Below are 27,745 nucleotides of genomic sequence, written 5' to 3' on the forward strand. Positions count from 1 at the left end.
TGTTCTCCCCTGAACAGAAAGAATAGCTTTTTAAGCAACAAGCACACATCGTTCCCCTGAACTCTGAATTCGGCCTTCAGCTTTGATAAAGAAAAGCTACTGAAAACATTTGGAACTATTTTTTTCCCCCTGTAAGGGAAATTATTTTTTTAAACTTCCAAAATATTTACCTTTTTCTGGCTTATGTACTCTGCTTAAAGTAGAACTATTCTTAAAGAACAGAGCTTCTATTTTTAGGAAACTCTAGAGACAATATATAACCTCAGCCTCTAGCACATTTACAGCAACTGTATTTATATGTGATGGAATGGTCTCGACCTTCTTTTCTGTATTAAGAGCCATTTCAATGGTAATTTTCGCAAATCGTTCAGTTAATATATATAAGCATGCTTAACTGAATGATTACACTGCTTGAAAAGCGTACAGTACCATTAATCATTTTCGTGTATTCTGCATACACCATTTCAAATGCATAAAATGTATTTTGGGGTGGGTTGAAATACACATGCACATTTAAATGTTTACTATTGCTTAGTTCTAGTAATGATGGACATTAGATCGTGGAGTGAGTATTGTGTTTTATCTAGTAACCCGAATCAATATTGCTATTTTATGCCCTTGTACGGCTATAATCAATAATATCCCTATAATGGCATAAGGAATCAGATCCATATTTAAGTAAATAGCCCTTGCAGTCCAAAGCACGGCAGAAGCTACTTCCTTGGATTCCTAGAAAGCACAACGAGTTCTTTCGACAAACCAAACCTCCAGCAACCTGGGAAATCCCCATTTGCTTTTGTTTTGATTTGTCATTAAACTCCTGCGAACACTAAAGGAACAGTCATTTCTTAGTGACATCTTTATTGACGTCTTATGTCCAAACCTTACGTCAAATTCGGTACCTTTCAGGTATAAATATACCAACGTTGCCTTAAGAAAACACACGGTGGTGGTTTTAGAGCCGAGCAGCTACCTACTTGCCCGAGAGCCCAGCTGATGCGAGAGCCCACGGACGCTGCCCCTCCTCTTTGACGCACTGAGAGAGACGCTGTCTTTTCTCCTGCCGAGAAATCCAGCTCCGGTGTTCTCAGCCGCCTTCGCAGACTGCTGGGATATTGAGTCCTGAAAGAGAGATACCAGACCTCCTGCATTCTATTACCCAGGTGCGGAGCTGACTAAACCCTTGAAGAGAATTCTTGAATGAGATTCTTGGCAAAACCAACTTAACTTAAACTGCTATTTACATACTCCTTCCCACGTATTAGGCTTAGGTAAGGTACACCGGGGTAGGCGTATTTAGAAGCACCAGTTGAGTACGCTAGTCAATGTATATATGTATGTATATATTTTATCCATTTTAAAGTATCTTATGGCTAAGAAACCATATCAATGCTTTTACCGTATAATTTCATAAAACTCTTTTCACTGTACGCACTTTACTTTACATTAAGTATTGCAATAATGGCAATTCATTTCTCTTGCATGAGAAAGAAGACTGCTCAAAAAAATACACCTTTTATTGAAAACGCCCGTCTCTCTTTTCTCTGCACTCTGGTGAAACTAAGTACGCACAATGACTGAGTGAAATAGCTGTCTATTGTTTTCACACAACTCTAGAGATACACTCTTATTCTGAGGGAGCAAAGTTGTCATGTTATATGGTTGTCGGAAGCTAATCCCTTCTTGTCTATCCAGGGAGGATAAACTCCTCCTTGTTTATTCGAGAAAGTTTCTAGTGACCTCTGAGCTAGCTGGCAAACCTTAAGTCTAATATAGTCAGTAGAGACCTAGTCGACCTCAGTCCTACGTCTACACTGCTGAATATATTATTCCAATGCGCAGAGCCTATTGGGAATATAGGAACTACACTACAGGGTGAGGAACTTTGCAACCAGCTGCCTCTCACCTGGTGAGAGAAGAAGGTGAGGAAGCAGTCAATGAGGAGGAGGAAGATGAGGGAGACAAGAAGATGCCGGTGTAGAACGTGTGTGTCATCACCCAAGAAGAAGGAAGCTGGAAGGAAGCCTTGAGGGCTGACGTGCTCCTGCAGAGGGTGTGTGGAAATACAAAGGGTGTTTTGATGGACAAAAACAAGAGTGAAGAGACACTTGGACCGTTCTGGATGGTCAGAGACAAACTATCCATTGTTGATGATTGTCTTTTTGGGGGTACAAGGTTGGTCCCTCCTGAGGCATTGAGAGAGAGCTTGGTCAATTTAGCCCACAAGGGGCACCTGGAAGTTACCAAAACCAAGCAGAGGTTGCGTCTAGACTATTAGTGGCCCAGCATGGATCTTGTATTCGAGACGAAAATAAGAGACTGTGTACCATTCTCCACCAGAGATAAGGTTCTAAAACAGCTTATATCTCCCATGCACTGTAGGTCTCTTCTTGTGGGCCTGTGGGCAGATGTGGCTTTTAATATAGTGGGTCCCTTGACAGGGGAACTTCGCACACCTTACATACTGGTACTCATAGATCTTCATTCCAGGTGGCCCGAACTAAAGTTTGTGTCAGAAATCACCACAAGATCCATCATAGACTTCCTACTAGAAGTGTTTATAAAGGAAGGTTTGCCAAGTAGCTTATTGAAGGACAATGCAGTGCAACTCTGCTCAAAAGAGATGAGGTAATTCCTAGAGTGCAATGGGGTAAAACACAAGCTTAGTGCACTTTATCACCCAGAGACAAATGGGATGGTCAAACGATTCACCAAGACCATCAAGGAGGGTATCCAACTAGCGAGGGCAAGTGGGTTGTGCTGGAAGGACGAGGTATTGAAACAATTAGAAGCCTACAGACTAACCCCTCATCAAACCACAGGCATGACACCTTTCGAATTACTCAAAGCTAGAAAACCCAACTCAAGGCTAGTACCAGGGTGGATGAAATGGTACAAAGGTTGGACTGGTCACGTTAAAGATTCACAGTGGCGGGACAGAGAATGTAAGGCCATGATGGATAGGAAAACCAGATTTGATAGACTACATGCAATCAAAGACATGGGATTCCGGGTGGGGTATCTGATTAAAGTTAAAGCACCCTCGGGTAGAGCGTATTGGTCTGAATTTTCTGAGCCTACCAAAATTGTAAAGTTATTCAGGAATGCTGTGAAAACGCAAGAAGGGAAGATTTGGAACCTGGGGAGGGTGGTGAAGTACACTGCTCCCACTGCGGACACCAACAAACCTTTAACAAATGAGAGCAGAATCCAAAGTAGTGTTAGGTCAAGAGAACTGGGCTGTTCCGGGCAGGCCTACTCCATTCCCAGGTGAAGTTGCAGGAAAGTTTGCCGCCCAAAATATTTGGAACACTATGTTGACAAATAAATGTAGCCATCATTCACTCTCCCCCATTTGCACTGTTGTTTCCTTTTAATGGGTAAAGGGGGGTGATATGTGGAATCTTCCGATGTAGAGTTACTCTGTTTATCCATCTCATCCCCTCCCCTGCATGTGATAATGGTTTGTGCTCCTTTGAGAGGCTTTGGAATGTTACATCACTCAGAAATCTATGTGAAGCTCCCTGTGTGGAGTGTTCGTCAGAGTGTTCAAGACGACAGCTGTGGCTGAGGTCTTTTGCTGTACTTCAGAAAATAAACACCACCTGTTTTTGTAATTCATAGCTTCCTGTCATTCCAAATTTCTTGATCTCAAAGGTGGTCTTCCCCCCAACTTTTTGCCTTCCTCCTCCACTATTTTTGACCTCGTTTTTGCTGGTATTAGGACTCTGGATGCTTTACCACTGCTAACCAGTGCTAAAGTGCTTGTGCTGTCTCCTCTAAACATGATAATATTGGATTATTCCCAGGGTCACTCGAATTATGCATGTGTGCGATGGTGGCCATTTTTGCAAAATCGTAGATTTGCCCCATAATCCATCATCTGCTGCAAAACTGCAGATTTTAACAAAACAATTGTTTCAAATTCAAATGGTTCAAACGTTAGTTACAACGCAGCAACATCAGAGGAAGGGTGTTAAACTGGTACTAATGAGGTACAACTAATAGTCAAACAGTGACAAAATAATGAAGTAATACTATCACAAAATATGCAGCATAATGCTAAATAATTTTGCTTTTCTTGCTGCATAATTTACTCAAACCTGCCACATAATTTTACCATCCCCAGCCGCATAATTTCAGTGGCCCTGCTTATTCCCAATTGGCATATTTAATTTATTTATAAGTCACTAGTAAAGTGGCACTACCTATGCCTGGGGCCTGTAAATTAAATGCTTCTTGTAGGGCTGCAGCACTGATTGTGCCACCCACTTAAGTAACCCTTTAGACATGTCTCAGGTCTACCATTGCAGAGCCTGTGTGCGCAGTCTGAAACCGTCAATTCGACCTGGCAACATAAACCTTTTTGCCAAGCCCAAACATTCTGTTTTAGTATTTGTAAGTCACCCATAGGAAAGGCCCTGGGCAGCCCAAAGGGCAGGGTGCAATGTATTTAAGTAGTAGGACATGTACTTTTACTTTTAACATATCCTGGTAGTTAAAAAATCTTTAATTCATTTTTCACTACACAAGGCCTATCGCTCCCAGACGATAACATTGGAGCTGCCTTATTACATACTTATGATGAAGTCGGATTTTAAATTGTAATTCTGAAAATTGCACTTTTTAGGAAGTTGACACTTTCTTACCTTAGCAATTTTGTGCACGTCTCTGGTCACATGGCTGGTTGTAGTTGGCAGGTGGGATTTATATATTCCTCCTAGACAGCCACACACAATGGGAGCTTAGGTGTGACTGGATGTGCCATCACTGGCAGAATGGGAAGTGGGAGTTGGACACAGCCTCACTTACACCTGAATAGGCTGTTTCCTGTCTCCACACAAAGTGCCTAACGACCCTGCATTTTCACTTCAGCCAGCTTGGAGCCAGGGTACAGGAGACAGGGAATTCCTTGCACTTCAAACCCACTATCTAGAAGCTTCTTCCACCTTCCAGATGCAGGGCACCATTGTATAACTGAAGGACCTCAGACACCGCCACTTTAGTGCACTTCTGGACCTGTGGATACTCTGCCTGGGGGGAAAGACTGCTGTGCTGCTGAAGGACTGACACTCTGCTAGACTCCTGTTTTGCTATGCTGACCTGTTGCCTGCTGGTGCCACCCCAGTCCAGGACCCTTGAAAGTGGTCCCAAGATGCTCTGTCCTCCTGAGGATCCAGCATAACCAACACATCTAATCTGCTGCATGAGCAGAAACAATGCATCTCCTCTACTGCATGGACTGGACCCAATGCAAAAGATTGGCATTACTGCCACAGCCAGAATTGCCTTTGGAACAGCCACAGTGCGACACGTCCTTGGCACAGTCCCTTGCATCTCTCCTCAACAGCAGCCTCGACGATGACAATAGACTCCACATGGCAGCCTCAGAACTAAAGCATCACCCCAACATTGATGCAACAGAGCCTCGCACCACGGCCTTGCCATATCTCGGAACTGGTGCATCATCTTGGGTGCTCAAAGGATCTCTGACATGGATCCACACAAAGCTCAGCAAACCATGATTGAAGGTACTTTTTTGTTCAGTGAGCGTAACTGGGTGCTTGTGGCTAGCCAGCACTCCATCGCAGTTGTCCCCCACTTGTTACTTTGTCTCAGTCCGGCAGATATCTACAGTTGACGCTATACACCTTTTGGTATTGTTTTCTCAAAATACTTTAAAATTCAACATCTTTAATTCTACTAATTGGATTTACTTCGTTTTGGTCTTGTTTTATTTAATAAAAATCACCCTATTCTTCTAATCCTATTGTGGGCTCCTTTTGTTGTGTGTTGTGACTGTATGGCTATCTGAACTGTTTTGCAGGTACTTTATACATTACCTGTAAGTATGCCTGCGTGCTCTCTGCCAAGCTACCAGGGGATTGAGCACGGATTAATTTGGGATTTGCTTGTGCCTTACCCTGACAAGGATTGTGGTTGCTGCTTGACCAAGGCTCACCCCCAATCAAAGACAGGGTCAACACTGATTTGCATGTAGCTGTGTTCAAACTGAGATGGCATGGTGTGCAAAATAAATATGGATTAAAATGCGGTCCAGAGTAATTACTAGTCGCTGACATTATTTCCAGCATTCCATCCATCACATTTTTGTACACTTTAGTACTTTAGTGTGTCACCATTAGTGGCATGAATATTCTCAGACATGGGACCCATGTACACTGTGTCACTGGAAAAGAGCTGTATCCATCTGATGAGCCCATAACTAGGGCAAAACCAGTCCTGGGTTACTTGTGTTCTGGTTCAGGGATCACCAGGTTTGGCAGTTCAGCTGAACAATTCTGATTGGAGCAGGGTCAAGACTGATTTGCATACAGCTGGTTCCAAACATAGTTCACATGGTGAGCAAAATAACAATGAATTGGGATGTGGGCCAAGTAATTACCCGTGGTTGAGTGTAATTCAAGCATTCCATCCAAAGGTTTCCTGTATACTTTAGTGTGTAAGAGGTAGAGCCCAAGGCTTGAACCAATGCATATAGGCAAGATGGTGGCCAAAAAATCAAAATATTATCTCTGTTAAGACCCGCCTCCTTTTTTCATACTGCTAGCCATAACAAGAGTGGACGTACTCTGATATAATGGCAGATTCAATTCATTGTGACATATTAGATGGAAGGATGAAATGGTAGTTTACCAGAACCTTTCAACATAACTTATTTTCTGCAGTCGGTATAATATTGCATTTGGAGCTACCCCATACCCTACCCATTATGTTGCCGTCGGAATTCACTGCATTTTATAATCTAGCAAGATGGGCATGTGAGCCCCCTCACAGGTTGAGGGCTAAACAATGTGCCAATAGCCTTTGTTAGTTTAGTCCTGCAGTAAGCAATATGGGCGTCCCCAGACTCATTAGCAGCAAAATTTAAACCCAAATATGAAAAGTTTCTAGTGCATTTTAAACTATTATTCCCAGCAGTGAGAGTGGACAGGAGGTGCTTCCTAGGGCCGCAGACAATGATGTAGGATTTTTTTTAATTGGTGCGTAGGTCTAGTGTGTCCATAAACTCCACAAATCCTTGTACCAGAAGATAAAGGGCTCTTGGTATGTGTGCCAACAGCACTGCATCATCCGCAAGCAGTAGAGAGGGTAAAAGGAAGCCTTTAACTTTTGGGACGCCTGGTGAGATGGTTACGGGGTGGATATTGTTAATATATGAAATAAATAAAAGCGGTGCTAAAACTCACCCTTGTCTCACTACATTAAGATCCCTATATCTTTGGAAACCTTCCCCTGAGTCTGGATATTGTTAATTTATGAACCAAATAAAAGCAGTGCTAAAACTCACCCTTGTCTCACTCCACGAAAGATTCCTATATCTTTCGAAACCTCCCCCTAAGTCTTTATGCTGATTCTAGCCTTCATGGCTCTGTGCAAATGACCTAAAATGTGCGCCAATGCTTCATACATCCCACAGGCAAGGAGATTTGACCACAACTTGGAATGGTTGACACAATCAAAAGCTGAGGTCAAAGGTTCTTAAATCCATTTTGAGAAGGGTACAAGATGGACTTCTCCTCTGCCCACTCCTTGATCCTCTTATACAGAACTCTACCCATAATCTTTACTGTATTATCACATAACAAAATAAGCCTGTAACAACCTAGTTGCGAGCCACCATCCTTTTTAAAAATAGGTTCTATGATTGAGGTTGATTATGAGTTTGGTAATGGAGAACGGGCAAGACTATTAAAAACATTCAGTAACAGCAGTGACCAAAAATTGGAATTATGCTTTAAAAGGTCGATTGGTACCCCATCCGGGCCAGGGGCTTTCCTCCCCTATACTCTGCCCAATAGGATCTTCAACCTTACTCAAAGGTAACAACCCTCCCTTGCAATCGGTGGCCATGGGGGGTTCACTTTCTGCTTGATAGCAGCATATATATTTGTAAAGTGCACCTCACAAGCCTCACTAGTGATATTACAGCTAATTGGGGTTGCTACCTGATTCATTTGTCTCATCTGATACTGCTGTCCAAAAAAGTTTAATGTTATTTTTATTTGCCACTGAGACAACTGAATCCCATTGTTGTTTTACTTTTTCCATCTTCCTCTTGGTAATAGCATCTTTATATTTTTTACAGGGAGATGCCACCTCCAAAGGCTCTCAAGGTTTTGCCTTGAGGGCCCTGCGTAATTGGCAATTAGCCATGGAACATCTGTGGTTAAACCACCTATGTCTATTTTAAAATGGGTGAGATGGTCTCAGAAGCTATTTCCTAATATTCAAACAAAGCGGAGTAAAGGCACCAACCACATGATATTCATTATCATTCTCGGATAGACAGCCATGACCAGATCTTGATTCTCTTTGAACACTTTATGAACAGTTGGGTAGGTTCCACTGCTCTCCATAACAATCTGAAACCATCAGTAGACAGTTTGAGGTTTCGTGCTCAACACTCCATTCTACAATTGGGCTTAGGGGACAGTATAAGTGCTACCTCAAGGGATTATGGTCCCAATAATTCGATGGGAGAACTTTACCATACAACAATAATTCCTCAAGGTTAAATTATATGAAAAAATAGTCTATTACAGAGGAACAACCTCTGCCATGTAAGCAGGTAGTGGTTTAGGCCTGCTGTGTCCATAACATTATGTAGCTGCTGTGAGGCCAAATAAGCCATCAACTCTGAGCCACTATTATTGGTCCTATTCAGGACCTATTTGGGATTCTAGTAGAGGCATTCAGGAGGTTGACTTGTGAAATAAGCCACGTTTTAAAATCACTTGCTAGAAAAATGCCTGCTGGTTGCCCTTTATCACAAACATTACTTTGTAAAAATGTGATATAGTCGGATAGTATGGGAAATTTGGAATTTGGGTTATTCATATAATCATTAATATAAAAATTCATTATGTGCAAAATAGGACTACTCCTGTACCTCACAACCTGGAAATATTGTGAGCTATCAGATATAATGATGTCACTATAACTCAATATCCATAAAGTGGTTTATGATGTACCCTTTAAATAATGTCTTTTTTAACATACAAGGAGTATAACACTTTAAAACAGAGTGCTTTTCTGTCTTTATATACACATATATATATGTTTGGTTCTGTTTATTTTCTCTTACAGACTTACATCCCTCACATATAAGAGGAGAAACACTTGGAAGTCCCAGTGTCCGGATTACACAAAAGGTCGTAATCTTTTTTAGATACTTTGTCTACCTCAGGTGGTAGTGAGGCCTTAGCGTGCTTCACCCACATGAAGTAGTTACTTATGGTCGTGATGAATGCTGAGCAGAGTTTGGGCTCGTATTAGCAGAAACATGTTGACCTATATTGTTTTTTGTTTAGGACTGGGTGGTTCAAATTAACTTAACCACTTTCCAGTCTGTTTTTCTTTTCTTTTCTCACTAAGAATTTTAACAAAGTTAGAGCTACCCCCTTAATAAAATATTCACTTTTGGGGAGTAGTCCATACTTCTTTTAAATTTTCCAATCACTTCCTTCTGAAAAGGACCCAATGAAGACAAATGGCAACCGACTGTCTTGTTGGTGCCTGAGGGTTCTTCTTGTGGCACTCTGCTTGCAACCTCCACTGTTTGACTGCTCTTTGTTTGGAATTAACTTCTTTACTTGGTGGTAGCTATTGACTATCCCTGTACTTTTTTAGTCACTCTTTTGTTGATTCGGAATTAAACCTTCTACACCTCACCTTAATTTTTCTTCCCTTGCCCTTGATCTTTCCCTTCATGAATTTTCTGTAGCTCTATCTTCCCTTACTAAGGGTACGCCTGGTACGGATGGCTTCCCGGTGGAGTTTTATTTGCATTTTTCTGATCTTTTGTTACCCAAACTTTTATTGCTCTTCCAATCCTTTTACTCTTCTGGTTCTGCTGCAAGCACTTTTCAAGATGCTACCATTTGTTTCATTCCGAAAGAAGGTCGTGATTCCAAATGTTGTAAAAATTATCATCCTATTTCGTTAGTCAATGTTGATTACAAGCTTTTCGCTAAATTACTCCCCTTACAATTGGACTCTTTCATGTCCCATCTTATTGGTAATTATCAATGCAGTTTTGTTAAAGGGAGGCTTACTTCTGACGAATCTCATCTCTTTCTAAACGTTTTAAATAAAGCCCCTTCTCTCTCCATAACTTTGGCTGCTATTTCTGTCGATGCTGAAAAAGCCTTTGACAGAGTAGATTGGTCTTTTTTTATTTGATTCCCTTAAATGGCGTGGCTTCAGCCCCAAATTTATTTCCCTTATTTCTTTATCTTACTCTTCACCCAAAGCCTCTGTTCTAGTGAATGGCCAGCTCTCTTCTTCTTTCACCCTTCAAAGAGGTGTTCGTCAAGGCTGCCCTCTCTCTCCACTTCTTTTTGTTTTGGCTCTTGAACCATTTTTTCCCACCATTCATCAGAATTCTTCCATTTCCTGTTTTCCTTATGGTGACAATCAATTAAAACTTTCTGCGTATGCCGATGACATCCTCTTGTTTATTTCAGACCCGGAATCGTCTATTTCTCCTATGTTATCTGAATTCGAAGCCTTCTCCCTTGTTTCTGGCTATAAGATCAATTCAGGCAAAAAAGAGATTCTCACCTTGACTAAGTTCTGTCTCCCTCAATTCTTTTCTTCCACTGGTTTTGCCTGGAATTGTACTAAGAATAAATATCTTGGTATCTGGTTCTCCAACACTATTTCCTCCTCTGTTAAATTAAATATGTCTACTGTTCTCTCTCAAATCAATCAATTATTTTCCTCCTGGAATCCTCTTTTTCTTTCTGAGTGGGGTTGACTTGATTCCATTAAGATGATGATTGCACCTATCCTTATTTATGCTCTTTCTATGTCCATATTCCTGCCCTGTATTTTAAACGTATAGATTCTTCTATATCAAAATTTCTCTGGAAAAATAAAAAATCTAGAATTTTTCTTCTATCTCTTCGCAGACCTAAATCGAATGGTGGTGTCAACTTTCCAGACTTTCGCCTTTACCACAAATCCTTCTCTTTCCATCAAGCTTCACATTGGCTCTCATCAGAATCTTCCCCCTTCTCTCCTCTTTGGCATTGTATTGAGCAATCCTTTTTATCGCCCTTCTCTTTTGAGGAGATAGTGCACTTCTCTTCTTGATCCCCTAATAACTCGCTTCCTTTGTTTAAGCACACTTTCTCTCTTCTTAAACCTTTATTCTCTTTGTCTCCTATTTTGCATTAAACCTTCCTACAGTTACCCATCTGGTATAATTCACTTATTCTTTTACATAATAGACCTATTTGTTGGGCTTCTTGGAGACTTAAGGGTATCATGGATACATCAATTCTTTAATGGCGTATCGCCTTGTTCCTTTCCCCATTCTCAACTTCAATTCCATTGCCCTCGCTCCTTTCTACAGAAATTTACCATCCTTATGAAAATCATTCTTAATCGTTATTACTCTCTTCCCTCCTCACCTTCCCTTCCTACTCCTCCTCATCTTCTTGTATTACTCTCTACTCTTCCTAAAGCATCTCAAATGTATAAATTATTTTCTTCTCCTAACCCGGAACGCCTCAAGTCCAAGTTGGAACTTTCCTGGGAAACAGATCTGGGATGTACGTGGCCAATTACCCTTTGGGATAAGTTCTGGTCTAAATCCTTAAAAATCTCTGGATCTGCAGCTCTCACTCAGTCTCTCTTTTTTCTATATCACAGACTTTATCTTTCACCTCTTTCTCTATCTCGTTTCACATCTTCCTCTGATTCGAATTGTTGGACTTGTAAATCACCTAATGCTGACCTTCTACATACGTTCTTTCTCTGTCCTACAGTTTCTACTTTTTGGAAACAAGTTTGGTCCTACATTTCTCATGTTTTCTCACTTTCCGGTCCATGTTCTTCCCCTCTTCTTTTTCTTGGTAGTCTTTCTGATTCTCTAACTCTCCCTTTACACTCACAAGGTCTCTTTGATCTTATTCCTGCACTTGCATTTCAACATATATCTTCTAACTGGAAATCCCTTTCAAATGTTTCTATTCAACAATGGTGGAACTCCCTGTGTCAATATCATAGACTTGATGTCTCCTTTGCTTCCTCCTGTAAACCACCTCGTAATGTTGATCTGTATTGGTTACCTCTTACCACATACCTAGACCATTTAGCTCAAAAGAAACCGGTTCCTGTCCATTCTGAAAATTTTAAACCCCCTTGAATGATTTTACTTTCTCCTTCTTTTGTATTTTTATACTATTTTACAGCTTCTCTTTATTATTATTGTTTTTTACATATTATACAATTGTTGATTATTTCTTATATTATTCCTTTCCCTGGCGTTATGGTCATGTTATGGTGCATTTTCTCTTTTCTCTGGGAGTGTTGCTGGAGTATCGCGACACCCCGGGTTTGCTCAGTTTCCTTTCTCATATATCTTTTTCGCTACTTTCAGAGCGGTGCCCTGTTTTACCTGCGCTGTATGCCAGGTGAGGTGGGATTTTTCTCTCCTGCCTAATTGGTAAGTGAGCAACTATGAGTATGTGACCATGTATTATCAGGACATGCTAGAAACACGTTTGGTTCTTTCCTGATATATGACAGTGAATTGTGTTAGAAAAAACGTGTTTTCAACACAGCACCTTGTCTCTAATAACTTCTTTTTTTGTACTTTGTCTTTCCCTTTCTGTGTGCCTCACGGTGAATTTAACCATTCTTGACATTGAACAACAAAGCCAGGAGAAGGATAGTATCACTGGATTCCAGGTGATATCTGTTTACTTCTTTGATATATTTTTGTGTGTCTTTAAAGCAGTAGCGTTTTGGTCCTGAAGAAGCAGCTGGATACTATGTTGATCCTGTCAGTCTGCAGAAACATGTCGACCTCCTTGTTCCATCAGTGGTTATTTGTTTAGACCACTACGCACTCACGTTTTTATTTTAGGAGTGAAGTGATTCTTTAATAAATAATTCCTTTTCACTTCCCTACCTAATTTTATATTCTGTATTTCACCATTGCACATTGCGCCTCACTAGTTCAAGCACTGCTTTCAGTCACCAAACTTTTTTTGAGTTTTCCCTCATTTTAGGACTCCACAGGTGAGATTAGGCTCTTTAACAACTGACCAGTCCACTGTGGGTCCCATACCTTTGTCTCTGAGGGTGATAGTTCCCAGATGATGAAGGGCGGAATAGGATGGTGACTGATGGGAATTTTCTCCCAAAGAGTTCAGTGGTCCCATGGTCTTTCATTTCACACGCTATTAGTTCATGTCTTTTGTTCTTCTGAGGCACCACTTAGGGTTTTACTTAGTTAGTTTTGACTCCGTGCTACCCTTTGTTGTTGTAGCATTTTCTCTTTCACCTTCCCCTTCCCCCTTCCCGTTCCCCTTAAATAAACCCTAATAAAAATGCTTTTAGTTACTTAGTTTGACATTGGCAATGCTATGACTTTCCTCTGCCTTGTATGCTTTATATTCTCCTTTGCTGGTGTCAATTTCTTATCATTGTGATTCTTAATAAAGCTTTTGAAACACAAAAAAATATATTTATATTTTATTTTTTACATAGATATATAAATATATTCATTTGCTTTCTAGTTATTTGCAAAATCTCAACAAAATTTGAGTGCAAAGAGCAAGTTAAATAAATATCTCAGTTCACTCAAACGTCACCAGACACACAACTGACAATTATACACAACACAATCATACTCTAGGACATAGCTAGACTGAATATATCAACACATATCATAATTCATTTCATTGATACATAGAGCAAAAAGAGAAGGAAAGCGTCAACGCACGTTTCTGAGTGGGGTCGCAAACTCACAATTCCTTTGTCAGGGCGCAGCAAATCAGTAATTCATTAGGTGTTTAATTGTCATCCATAACATCCTGGTAGTTTCTTATACGTGGTGTAACAGGGTTCTATATGACAATAGTATAGAACTTGAAAAATAGTATTTCATTACGTCGCCAGGACTACGTATCTAGAACAATAGTACGTTTAAAGCCCAGAGGTCTAACTTCTTTCCTCTTCAGGACTGGGACCATAAATAAACTATTTCCAATCCATTAAGGATTCTTCAATAGCGGAGACAATTAGGGGCCAGTTACAGTCTTGACACCAGTAGTATGGGTGTAGTGTAAATAATTTCTGCAGATAGTAAGGTAACCTATAGGTAAGGGTCCAAAAATAAACTGATTCTTCTATATATTCCAATATGTGTTGGTTGCAGTCCCACTTCGTGTTAGTAAATAAATAGATGACAGTTCCAAACCATAGGGCACTTTGGTGTTCTTTCAATTCAGCAGATGGGATAACGCCTCCATGCCTTCCACGATGGGGCACATGTGAATGGATTGGAAATAGTTTATTTATGGTCCCAGTCCTAAAGAGGAAAGAAATTAGACCTCTGGGCTTTAAACTTAGTACCGTTCTAGATACCTAGTCCTGGCCATGTAATGAAATACTGTTTTTAAAGTACTATACTATTGTCAAATTGAGCCCTGTTGCATCACGTATAAGAAACTACCAGATGTTATGGATGACAATTAACCACCTAATGAATTACTGATTTGCTGCGCTATTGTATAGCATTTTAGGACCCTACTGTAATTTTCCGATTCATGCCCTTATATAGGTATAAATCACCATATCCTTATATAGGCATAGAAATCATAACCATATTTAGACATAGCACATGCAGCCCAAATACGGCAGGGCTACTTCCACTAGTTCCGAAAATCCACAAACGACTTCTTGGAAAACTCGGCTTCAGCAGCTAGGGACTTCCCCTTGCTTGAATACTAACTTGTCCAAGAACTCATGGAGTTTTCAAAGAACTGAGACTCTTTGATTACGTTATTATGTCCACCTTTACGTCAAACTAGGCACCTTCAAGGTATAAATATGCCCACACTTGCCATAACAAACACACAGTGGTTTGAAGCGGTTCAACTATCTACTTGCCCGACGCATCCTGCTACAGCAAGTGCCAAAGTAAGCCGACCCTCCAGCAGACGCACTGAGAGAGACACTGTATTTTCTCTTGCCGAGAAATCCAGCTCCAGTGTTTCCAAGCTACCCTTGCGGGTTGTTGAGAAATCGGGTCCTGAGCCTGACCTTCTTCATTCTAAACCAAGGTACGGAGCTGATTAGACCCTTAGAGAAGTCTTGGATAGATTCTTTGCAAAGAATACTACATTTATGCTACACCTCACTTACTTCTTTCCTCGTACTAGACTCAGGTTAGGTACATCGGGGTAGGTGTATTTTAGAAGCACCAGTTGAGTACTTTTTAGCCTTTGTTATTTATTTATGTATTTATCTATGGTCTATGAACCATACAATGCTCTTACAATATTATTTTATCCTACTCTTTTTAAGGTACGCATTACACTTTGCAACCAGTATTACGATTGTAGCAGTTCATTTCTTATGCTTGAGAAAGAAGACTGTTCAATAAAATACCTTTTATTGAAAACACCCATCTATCTACTTCTCTGCAAACTCTGGTGAAACGAAGCATGCACGAATGACTGGGGTAAAATATCTATCTATTGTTTTCACGACTCTGAAGATCAGTTTTATCTTGGGGAAACATAGTTGTCATGTTTATGCGGTTGTCAGAATCGAAATCCCTTCTTGTGAACTCGAGAAAGTTTCCAGTGACCTCTGAGCTAGCTGGCACTCACAATTAAGTCTAATACATTCAATAGAGACCTAGTAGACATAAGTCCTACGTCACATCTATAGGATATATTATTCCAATGCGCAGAGCCTATTGGGAATATAGGAACTCCACTACAGTGCCCTGACAAAGGAATTGTGGGTTTGCGGCTCCACTCCGAAACGAGCATCGGCGCTTTCCTTCTCTTTTGCCTCTATGTATCAATGAAATGAATTATGATAGCAATTGAATGTTGGTCATTTGTAACCTGTCTTCCTCTCCTTAGATGTAATGGTTCAGGGACCCTCAGATGTTTCTGTTTGTATTCATGGAGGACAATCGTCGTTGTGTATGAAATTTTAATTCTTCCACCATGGAGTCCCAGTACTGTGCTATAAAATGCTTCCACAGTCCTGCCTGTTTCTCTCTGTGCAGTAATAGGTTTTCAGAAGGAAGCCAAAAGAGGGGAACTGTGCTCCATGTATCAACAGGAGGAGAGAGAGTGGGTTCTTCGAATGAATTGTAATGTTTCCTTTAGCCAACAGAAGAGCAAGGACCAGCGCCGGCTTTAGCGCTAGAGGTGCCCGGTGCAACAATCTTTTTTAGCCCCCCCATGACCTCCTCGTCATATTCACTCACTACCACTACAAATTAATTTGCTCATTTGTAAGGAATTTACTAGAGGGGACATTATAGTCTTTCATAAGTGTAGGAAGATCTAATAAATCCCCATGATTAAACAAGTCTCCCAACGTAATCACTCGAATTTGATAAAAAATCTACAGGCCTGTAGGAAGTAGTGCAGGGCAGTGTGTCCATCGGCATTTAGTAAGGAATGAAGTGAGCGATCTCTGTAATTGGTAACACTAAATCGTATTTCAGTCAGAGAGCAGCCTGACAGCCATCGAGATAGCCATTCCACTCAAGCAACTAAAATATTATCTCTCAGAATCAGGAAAGCTAAAACCCACAGCTTCTACAGGTGATTTAATGGTTTATAAGGGTACTTAATGGTATCCTGCAGCCCAAATGAACCTGCAAAGCAACTGGTTGAGCTCTTTAAAAAAAGAACAAGAGATACATAAATGAAGGTTAGTGAACTAATATAGCAATTGAGGAAGTACCACCATTTTAATTAGGGCGACCAGGCACATAACCCCCAAAGGGAGAGTAGGCGAAAGCATAATCTGTCTGCAGATTTCATAAACCGCTCTACTCAAATTACCGTCCTGTAAATCCTTAGTTGCATGATAAACATTAATCTCTATCCAACCGATACCGATTCTTGCATTAGTCTAGGATTCAATTTTGTAGAAGGGAGGGAGATTATATCCCAATCATAAAGGAAAGACACATAATCTGTCCAAATTCACTTGAAGGCCCAAAATGTGTCAAAGTCCTCCAATTGTTGTGCAATGGAAGATAGTTCTTCTCCGGTGTCTGTTACAGAGTGTTATGTTATGCAGATTAGTAGAGTGCCTTTTACTCAGGAGGGAATCCTGACGTGAGCAGGTGTGAGTCTAACCAAACCTAGGGCCTAGTGGGACTACTCAAAAGTCAGGTCTTCAGCTTCTTGCAGAATTCAGGAAGTGATGAGGAAACTCTTATGTGTAGCGGAAGGTTGAACTAAGCTTTAGCAGCAATTTAGGAGAATTTTCAACTACCGGATCTGGTTTTTCATATGCTTTGGATCTGTGCAAGTGTTTGTTTTGCATAGGCATCCAGTTGAGCTTCTTCAGCTGTGGTGTGATGTGAGTGCGGCATGGTAGTTTGAGAGGGAATCTGACTACCATGTTCTGAATGGTCTGAAGCCTTCTGGTGAGTTGTTTGTTGATCTTAGCACTGAGGGTCTTCTAATAGTCCAGCTTGCTTGTGACAAGGGTGTGTGTGAGTTTTCCGGGTGCTGATTGGGAGCCATATGAAAGTCTTCCTCAGCATCTTCAGACGCATGGGGCAGTGGTGGCATTGCCTTGGGTGGTTGTAGGACCTGACCCTCTCTGAAGGCTCACCCCAAACATTTTGCCTTCAACCCTCCTGTTTTTTTACTTTGTTTTGGTTGATTTTAGGACTCCGTGCCCTTTACCACTGCTAACTAGTGCTAAAATGTGTGTACTCTCTCCCTAAAACATGGCAAACGTGGCCTGCACCAGATTGGCACAATTCATTTACATATAGAATCAGGTCCTACATGTACCCAGGGCCTGTAAAAGGCCCAAAATCATGTCAAAGTCCTCCAATTGTTGTGCAATGGAAGATAAGTCTTCTCCGGTGTCTGTTACACAGAGTGTAATATTATGTTATGTTATGCAGAGTGCCTTTCACTCAGGAGGAATCCTGACGTAAGCAGGTGTGAGTCTAGCCAAACCTAGGGCCTAGTGGGACTACTCAAAAGCCAGGTCTTCAGCTTCTTGCAGAATTCAGGAAGTAATGAGGAAACTCTTATGTGTAGCGGAAGGTTGAACTAAGCTTTAGCAGCAATGTAGGAGAATGTTCAACTACCGGATCAGGTTTTTCATATGCTTTGGATCGCTGCAAGTTGGAACCCGGACGGCAAAGTAGTCTGAAACGTTTCTGAAAGCAAATGCAATTGTTGAGGTATCCTGAGCTAGTGTTATGTGGTGTGGGTGAGGAATTTGAAATATGTTTGTTTTGCATGGGTATCCAGTTGAGCTTCTTCAGCTGTGGTGTGATGTGAGTGTGGCATGGTAGTTTGTGAGTGATTCTGACTACCATGTTCTGAATGGTCTGAAGTCTTCTGGTGAGTTGTTTGTTGATCTTAGCACAGAGGCTCTTCTAATAGTCCAGCTTGCTTGTGACAAGGGTGTGTGAGTTTTCCGGGTGCTGATTGGGAGCCATATGAAAGGCTTCCTCAGCATCTTCAGACGCATGGGGCAGTGATGGCATTGCATTGGGTGGTTGTTGGACCTGGCCCTCTCTGAAGGCTCACCCCAAACATTTTGTCTTCAACCCTCCTGTTTTTTTACTTTGTTTTGGTTGATTTTAGGACTCCGTGCCCTTTACCACTGCTAACTAGTGCTAAAATGTGTGTACTCTCTCCCTAAAACATGGCAAACGTGGCCTACACCAGATTGGCACAATTCATTTACATATAGAATCAGGTCCTACATCTACCCAGGGCCTGCAAAAGGCCCAAAATCGTGTCAAAGTCCTCCAATTGCTGTGCAATGGAAGATAGGTCTTCTCCGGTGTCTGTTACATAGAGTGTTATGTTATGCGGATTAGTAGAGTGCCTTTTACTCAGGAGGAATCCTGACGTGAGCAGGTGTGAGTCTAGCCAAACCTAGGGCCTAGTGGGACTACTCAAAAGCCAGGTCTTCAGCTTCTTGCAGAATTCAGGAAGTGATGAGGAAACTCTTATGTGTAGCGGAAGGTTGAACTAAGCTTTAGCAGCAATGTAGGAGAATGTTCAACTACCGGATCTGTTTTTTCATATGCTTTGGATTGCTGCAAGTAGGAACCTGGACGGGTAAAATAGTCTAAATAGTTTGTGAAAGCAAATACAATTGTTTAGGTATCCTGAGCTAGTGTTATGTGGTGTAGGTGAAGAATGTGAAATATGTTTGTTTTGCATGGGTATCCAGTTGAGCTTCTTCAGCTGTGGTGTGATGTGAGTGCGGCATGGTAGTTTGTGAGGGATTCTGATTACCATTTTCTGAATGGTCTGAAGCCTTCTGGTGAGTTGTTTGTTGATCTTAGCACAGAGGGTCTTCTAATAGTCCAGCTTGCTTGTGACAAGGGTGTGTGTGAGTTTTCCGGGTGCTGATTGGGAGCCATATGAAAGTCTTCCTCAGCATCTTCAGACGCATGGGGCAGTGATGGCATTGCCTTGGGTGGTTGTTGGACCTGGCCCTCTCTGAAGGCTCACCCCAAACATTTTGCCTTCAACCCTCCTGTTTTTTTACTTTGTTTCGGTTGAATGGCACAATTCATTTACGTATAAAATCAGGTCCTACATGTACCCAGGGCCTGTAAAATTAAATGCTACTAGCGGGTGTGTAATACTTATTGTTCCACCCAATCAAGTAGTCCTATAAAACATGTCTCAGGCCTGCCATTTCAGCCTGTAGTGCAGTTTAAAACTCCATTTTGATCTGCCAAAATAAACCTTTTTGCGGGCTAAACCTTCCATTTTAATACACATAAGTCACCCCTACGTTGGGCCCCAAAGGATAATAGGGCAGTGTGCAGGTAACTTAAAAAGCAGGGCATGTGTGATTAAGTTTTACATGTCCTGCGAGTGAAAACCTCATAAAGTCGTTATTCACTGTTGTAAGGCCTATTTCTCCCATTGACTACCAGGTTACCTCATTGTCAAGTCAAGTCAAGTCAAAGAATTTAAATAGCGCACTACATACCCAGAGGGTCTCAAGGCGCTTAGGGAGGGGAGGAGGATTACTTGTCAAATATCCACGTTTTAAGTTGCTTTCTGAATGCTAGGTGGTTCTGGGTAAGGCGAAGGTAAGTGGGGAGTGAGTTCCATGTTTTAGCTGCCAGGTATGAGAAGGATTTGCCTCCCATGGTGGTCTTGTTGATGCGAGGTACAGTGGCGAGGGCTTGGCTGGAAGAACGTAGTTGGCGGGAGGGGGTGTAGAAGGACAGTCGTGAGTTGAGGCAATCTGGTCCGATGTCGTAGAGTGATTTGTGTGCGTGGGTTAGCAGTCGGAAAGTGATCCTCTTATTGACGGGTAGCCAGTGGAGGTCTTTCAGGTGACCAGAGATGTGTTCGTTACGCGGGATGTCTAATATGATCCTGGCTGAGGCGTTTTGGATTCGTTGGAGTTTCTTCTGGAGTTTAGCGGTGGTACCTGCGTAGAGGGTGTTTCCGTAGTCCAGTCGGCTCGTGACCAGAGCATGGGTGACTGTTTTTCTGGTTTCGGTGGGGATCCAGCGAAATGTTTTTTTGAGCATGCGAAGAATGTTGAAGCAGGATGAGGATACGGCGCTGACTTGTCTGTTCATTGAAAGTGAAGAATCCAGGATAACGCCTAGGTTCCGTGCGTGGTCTGTCGGGATGGGTGCTTTTCCAAGGGCTTCCGGCCACCAAGAGTCGTCCCATGCAGAGGGGGATGTACCTAAGATGAGGACTTCTGTTTTATCTGAGTTCAGTTTCAGACGGCTGTGTTTCATCCATTCGGCAACTTCTTTCATTCCTTCGTGTAGGTTGGTTTTGGCGGTGCTGGGGTCATTTAATAATGACTATCTTTGGATTGGGAGCAGATAAAGATATGCTGTTTACACTCAAATGAATTGTAATTCTAAAGCCTTTTTAATGGTAAAGCAGGATTTAATGTCACAATTATGAAAATGCTACTTTTTAAGAAAGTTGGCATTTTCTTTTCCTAACCATTTCTACCTTCTGCTCGTGTCCTAGGTCACATGACTGTGACTGGCATTGCTGAGGGGTTTGTGTATTCCTCAGTGACACAAAGCGGATTAAGAGTGGGCAGGATGGGTTATCCTGATGTGATGTCTGAGGGAGGAGCTGTACGCTGCCTCACTTACACTTCAAAGAGCTTGCCTCTGGCACACACACAGAACTCTGACACCAGCCTATTGTCACACCGGAATTCTCAGGACCTTGACAGGGGAAAATAATATATTTCCAGAACCATATGTAAGGACAGGACAAGGTGTTCCTCCACACATAAAGGCTGGCGCCATGTATAAATATTGGCCCTCCAGAGCCACTAATCAGAACACTCCTGGACCTGGTGACCTTAAAGAAGAAGGACTGCCCTGTTGCCAAATAACAGCACCTGCTGCGTAGGACTGCCTTGCTGTCTCAGAAGAAAGACTGTTCCTGATTACCTTCAGCCCAAGCTAACCTGAGTGACTCCAAGTTTCACTTGACTGAATTCTTGTTTGAGCTACAGGGGAATACCAAGCCCTAGAGACCTCCCGGCATCTACACAGAAGACCTGCTGCAGCTTGACCTGCATTGGAAACTGGACATGCCTGAGCCCTGCTGGCATCTGCTGGACTGAGTTCCTGATCCCAAAGAGGGGCCTCCAGTCCCTGGACCCTTGTTTGGCATCAGTCTGAGCTCCTTCCAAGAAGACAAGGTGAAATCCTGAAGTTTGGTTACCATAACGATCACCAATATGAAGCTCTGGTGAAGTCCTCATCTTCATGCTGCAGTGACAACCATCAATGTCTGGCAATCTGAGATGTGAAATTTGCACTACAGTAGGGAAAACCCACGGTGCATGCCACCGTGAAGCTTCAGCAATGACTGTCAGCAATGCCTGACCAGTTCATCGCGCTACAGCAATGACAGCCAGCACCGCTCAACCTGCTCTTTGTACTACAGTGATGATCATCCACAACACACTCCCTGCTCCCCATGGCCTCCACCATCATGAACGTACCTCTTTGGGCTGGACTTGGAGATGGTAACACTCCAGCGCAGTTTACTTGTGACTTTCCCCTACTGCAGCATGACTAGATGACCGCAAGTGGTGCTTTGTGCTATTAGACACTATTTGTTCTAAAATATTTACATTGCGTATCTCCGGTTTTACTAACAGGACTTCTGTAGTTCTGACATCATTTTATTTGTTAACGCTTTTCTCTATTTTTCTAAATTGGTTTGGGATTTTTCTTGTGTTTTGTTTTGACTGCTGCTGTGCAGCATACATATTTTACACATTTTCTCTTAGTTAAACCTGACTGATTGGGTACAAAGCTTCCAGAGGTTTAAGCACAGGTTAATTTAGTGACTTTTGTGGATCACCCTGACAAGGATTCTTGTTGTTGCCTGAGTGGGGCCTCCACCCCCCCTCAACCAATAACCTAATTTCTTTTCTTATAGAGGTCATGTTTAGTTTGCTGTTGATGTGATTCTTCTGGTTCTTACGGCCACATGCATCAAGATATTTAGGAATCGCAAATGGTGCGATTCGGTAAAATCGGCCGTTTGCGATTCCTAAATACCTTTTTACTATGCATCAAGCATTTTTGGAAAAATCGCTCTTTTTAGCGAATTCCAAAAATGCGATTGCTCTTAAGGAATCACAAATTTGCGATTCCTTAAAAGCAATGAATGATTAATTTTAAAATTGCGAATTCGCAATTAGGGGGGGCAAAGTCCCACGAGGGTGAACCTCGTGGTAATTTGCGAAAAAGGTTGAAAATGCTCACATTAGCATTTTAAACACTGTCATGTTACAGACACACATGTCCTTAGGACATGTGTGTGTGAAACATCCATTTAAAAATACATTGCAGGGGTGCAGGAAGGGTCCTTTGGACCCCCCCCTGCACCCATGGAATGTATTAACATTTTGCGAATTCCAATTTGCGAATTCGCAATTCCCATTGATTCATATGGGCCTTTTGACCCATAGGAATCAATGGGAATTGCGAAATCGCAAATTGGAATTCGCATAATATTTGCAATTCGGTAAAAATTGCGATTTTTACCGAATCACAAATTTTATGCAATTTTATTCATGCATCCCGTTTTGCGATTCCTTATTTGCGATTCCCTAAAAATCGCAAATAAGGAATCGCAAAAACGGACTTTGATGCATGTGGCCGAGAGTGTTGTTAGTCCCAGCTCTTTTGGCCACCCGCCAGGGAAGTGCTCTTCCTGAAAAATCATGATATCAGTCTTGTTAGTGTTCAGCTTCGGAAAGTTGGTCTTCATCCAGTGGATTATTTCAGTCATACTGTCATTGAACTTGTTCCGGGTACTGTTTGTCTTGTCCATGACGGAAAGAATGAGTTGAGTGTCATCAGCATAGGAGAGGACATTGATGTTGTAAGAGAGAATGATGCTTACTAAAGGGATCATGCTTGCATTGAAGAGGGTCATGCTCAGGGATAATCCTTGCTCAAACACACAGATGAGATCGCGGCAAACCGAGGTGTACAGTGCCAGGCTGACTCCCTGGATCCTTCCAGTCAGGAAGAAGCATATCCATTGAAGTGCATGTACTTTGATTCTGGTGTTTCCTAGGCATTTGATGAGGACATACAACAGTAAACTGACTACATATAGCGACAGTGTATTCATGATATAGCACATCTGTATCTCCCAATAGGCTCCAAGGAGTCACAACTGAGTGGCAAGGGGCTTGACAGCTATAGCGAAAAGTCATGGTAATAAAGGGAAGCCTTGGAGGGTGTCTTGGACCATGGCTCAAGAATCAGAAATTCATTGCCCAGTTCTTTCATGGGCTATTTGGCACCCATAAAGGATATGTACCGATTTATATCAATATGGTCCTACTCCAAACTGAGTCAACATACTGTGCATATATCCCAATGAAGGGAATGAAATGCCTTTCAAGATCAAGTGCAATACACTCTTCATTCAGGAATAGTTCTTAAGTATTGCACCTAACATTCCGTTATCTATGAATACTGAGGGGGGTATTGTGCACCAGACTGATCATCCTGTATCAATTGTGTGAAATCAGGCAATAAGCGACAAGCTAGTATTTTGGATAAGATTTTGGAATCCATATTCAAGATCGATAGTGGATGGTAAGAAGTAATATACCTGAGATCTTTATGAGGCTTAAGCATAGTACAGGTAAAAGCCTCATTCATAGAAGGGAAAAAAATACATGGCACTAAAGCTGACTGATAAAGAGCAACTTATTTGCGGGTCAACTACATGGATAAAAAAAACATGTAAATCTTCGCCCAAAGTCTATTTGAGCCTGGAGTCTTATTATGTAGAAGGTGTTACAATAGGGCCCTAATCTTTTGCAAAATGAGTAAATCCAAATTACGCTGAGCCTCGACAACTGGAGCTGCTATGTCAGAATAGAGGTAAGCATCTATCCCAAGATAGAATCATACAGTGAGCTGGTAGGAAAATGATTTAGGTAATAGAAAAAAGTGGAGATAGTGGTATGAAGAGCTGGTGTACAATCAAACCTACCTAACTGAGAGTGCATATCGTGTACATGGGGATTAAAATAATACTCAAAACAAGTTGGAAAATATTTATTCCAGGTGTCCCCCGGTTCCAGAGATAAAACCATGTTTGAAATGTTTGGCATGTCCTGCTAGGAAATGAGGGCATGGAGGTACCGACCTGCCCATGGCAGTATCCAGTACACAATTAAAATCTCCCATGAAAATCCAAGGGGTGTGGAGAGATGAGTTGTCACCTGACAACAAATGTCATTTCATCAATATTTTGAGAATAAGAGACCCCTATGAGCAACTATTTTCCATCTGGGTGTCCCTTCACCAATACATAGCATCAATTGGCGTCAATTTCAACTGTGTACATTTCAAAGGGAACATCAGCTTTAATCCATAATACAACACCACTGGCGTATGTAGAATAGCCTGTGCCATATACTTGACCCGCCATTTTACTTGGAGTTTAGAAATCACAGGCAATTTGGTGAGTTTGCCTCCTTTTGGTGAGAGGCCAGACGGCTCTGTCCGCACCCTGCGTTGTCCCACGGCACGCATCCGTGCAATCTGGCAACCGTGATTCTCAAAGCAGCTATTAGAGTATGGGTTCAAGTGAGAGCACTACTAGACATACCCTATTATAATGAAGAAATGCTGATTTGGGATTCCCTGGGCACTACGGCATGTCTACAGGATGCCCTGGCCCTCCCCCAACATAGTGGCAGGATAGTAAGATGGGGAGAGCTAAAAGTGAAAATTATTAATCCCATGGCAGTGTCTCTCTGCTTAAACCAATAATTGGGTCTCCAAATTCAAGTATCTGGAAATCCTCAGTTGGACTAAATCAATAAGTAAAGAAATGGTAGGGAATGGTGACTTGGTCAAAGAAATATGTACAAGGAAGAAGCATCATGGTATTCGCAAATGATCCAGACTGTAGAGGAAAAAAGGAACCCTTTCACAGAGAGCTGGAAGAAGGACATGCCGGATGAAGACCTCGAAACTCTCTGACAAGTATCTATGTCTACTCTTTGGTTATATGTGAAAGCTGCCCCTTTAAAAAGAAAAGAAAATATCTTTTCACTGTCCACAAGGCCTATTGGACAACACTGAAACTTTCTAAACTGGGGAACGAAGTGCTCGAAGTGTGACGAAATCAACGCAAATGAAGTACATATGTTCTGGCAGCATCCTTAGATGGAGCTCTTTTTGGAACACATGAGTAGGACCATCTCTGAAATCATGGGTAAAGAGGTTGGGCTAGCAGAGTCTACAGTGATTTTTGGGGTAATTTCAAGGAGACAGAAAATCTGGCTCTGTCTAGAAAGCAGAAGGCACTTTTCTTTGTCCTGATACTTCTGGCACAAAGAGAGATCTGCATAAAATGGATCTTACCTGTCCCACCCACCAAATCTGAATGGATAAGCTCAGTACAACATATCTCAACTCTTGATCGAGCAAGTAAAAAGGTTAAAAAAACAAAATTCTGGGATTTATGGGATAGCTGGTTTACAGTCTTTGTCTTAAAACCCTCTGTTTTAACTTAATGTGTACTAGCCCATCCCCATCATCTTCCAACCAACACAATTAAAGTAATTTCCTATTCTTTTATTTATTTTCTTTCTATTTCTTATTTTAGGTTCTGTTATTCACTTCTTTAATGGATTTACTTGATTTAAGAAATATAATTATTGCACTCACTAGTCCAATGATTACGAATTTTCTCATCAGGCCGAGATGATGGGAAGCTAGCTAAAGCTAGGCGTGAATGGCTTATGGAAGAGGTGGAGCTTTGGTTATCTCCGATAAGCCCTGTTGAAAACAGCTCCCGGGGTTCAATGTACCCACCCTTCAATGAGAAGAGACCAGGTTTTATTCTTTTTCCTCTTAGGCTATAGATATCGGCTTGACAGGCTCTACTTTCCTGAATTAAGAGCATGTTTGTAGAATGAGGACAAAAAAAATTAAAAATCTGGCCACCGTTCACCAACATGCCCTCCATCATGTGGCCTGCAAGTGGTGTGCGCCATGATGGCCCCTGCAGCACCTGCCTTTTGCCTCATTGCCAGTGAACCTTCCAGTGAAGTCACATGTTCATGTAGAAGGTGTCCTGAAACTGCACTGGTGCTGTGTGTTGTTTTAATTACAGGGCAAGCGCACACTGTTTTTATACTTTTGGAACGTCAGTCATTCCTTGATACTCCGTGGGTGGCTCAGTATCCATTTTGTTGTGCTTTCTGTGCCTGCTTAGCACAGGCACTCTGCTTATCACAGTTACATATGAACATTGCCTGGTACATCGGGACCGATCTCTTTCTGTGGTGGTGGTGCTTTCTTTAGTTGACTGTTGGTGAGGGAGAGGAAAGCACATGCTGTGGTTCCCCAAAGAATCTGCACGACTGCATCACATTAAATGCTAGCAGCGACAGTTCCAACTATGACAGCCATACCCCCCATAGTGTAATTTGTAGTCAATGGTCTCTCATCTGTTCAAGCTGTGAATTGGAAAGAATGGGTGGAGTGCTTAGAAATGTACTTTGCAGTGTTGGCACTAGAAAATGATAGACAACGTCCTATGCTTCTGCATTTGAGGGGTGCATTCATCCACAAGTTAGGAAAGTCTATCACAGAGGCCAGACCACGTTCATGTATGGCACACCAAAACAAGCAGTAGCTGCTCACTTCGAGCCACGTGCAAACCCAGACTATGAACGTTTTCTACTATACCAAGCTAAAAAATGATGAATCAGTAGATGCCTTCAATGACCACCTGCTGGCTGCATACTACTTGATGAAAATGATGGAATTCATGCCCAATTTATCCAGGGGTATTTCACAGTAGAACATGAAGAAAGCATTCTTCACGTCCCCAGAATGCCTATGGTGGACATTCTGACAATGGTTTGGTCCAAAAAGCTATCAAAGGTGGAGGCTGGGGGCGGGTAGGGGGGTTGGAGGTGCCGCCAAGCTGTTTGCTGGGGCCACTTTTTGGCCGATTTTGGTACAGGGCCGATTTTGCAGTTATGTTCTCTCACACACTCTGTCTGATGCTATCTAAATCTTGTCCTAATGGTTTGCTTTGTTTGGGATAGAAGAGGAATATTATGTTTGGTCAGTGGGTAGGTCCACTGTAAGCTGAAACAGGAGGGGTGTTCAGGAATTGAACCCTCCAACCAACCATTCACCCTATAGTGCAGGCTGTGATGTAGAGAT

The 27,745-nt window shown here is 41.9% G+C and overlaps 1 protein-coding gene across 1 annotated transcript in view; it reads right to left on the reverse strand.

Moving 5' to 3' along the window:
• Positions 1–27,745, reverse strand: part of LOC147690130 (alpha-1-antitrypsin-like) — an 85,001-nt gene that overhangs the window by 23,502 nt on the left and 33,754 nt on the right. The window lies entirely within an intron of this gene.

This window comes from Lissotriton vulgaris, chromosome 9 (genome assembly GCF_964263255.1).
Source record: "Lissotriton vulgaris chromosome 9, aLisVul1.2, whole genome shotgun sequence".
NCBI classification, from domain to species: Eukaryota; Metazoa; Chordata; class Amphibia; order Caudata; family Salamandridae; genus Lissotriton; species Lissotriton vulgaris.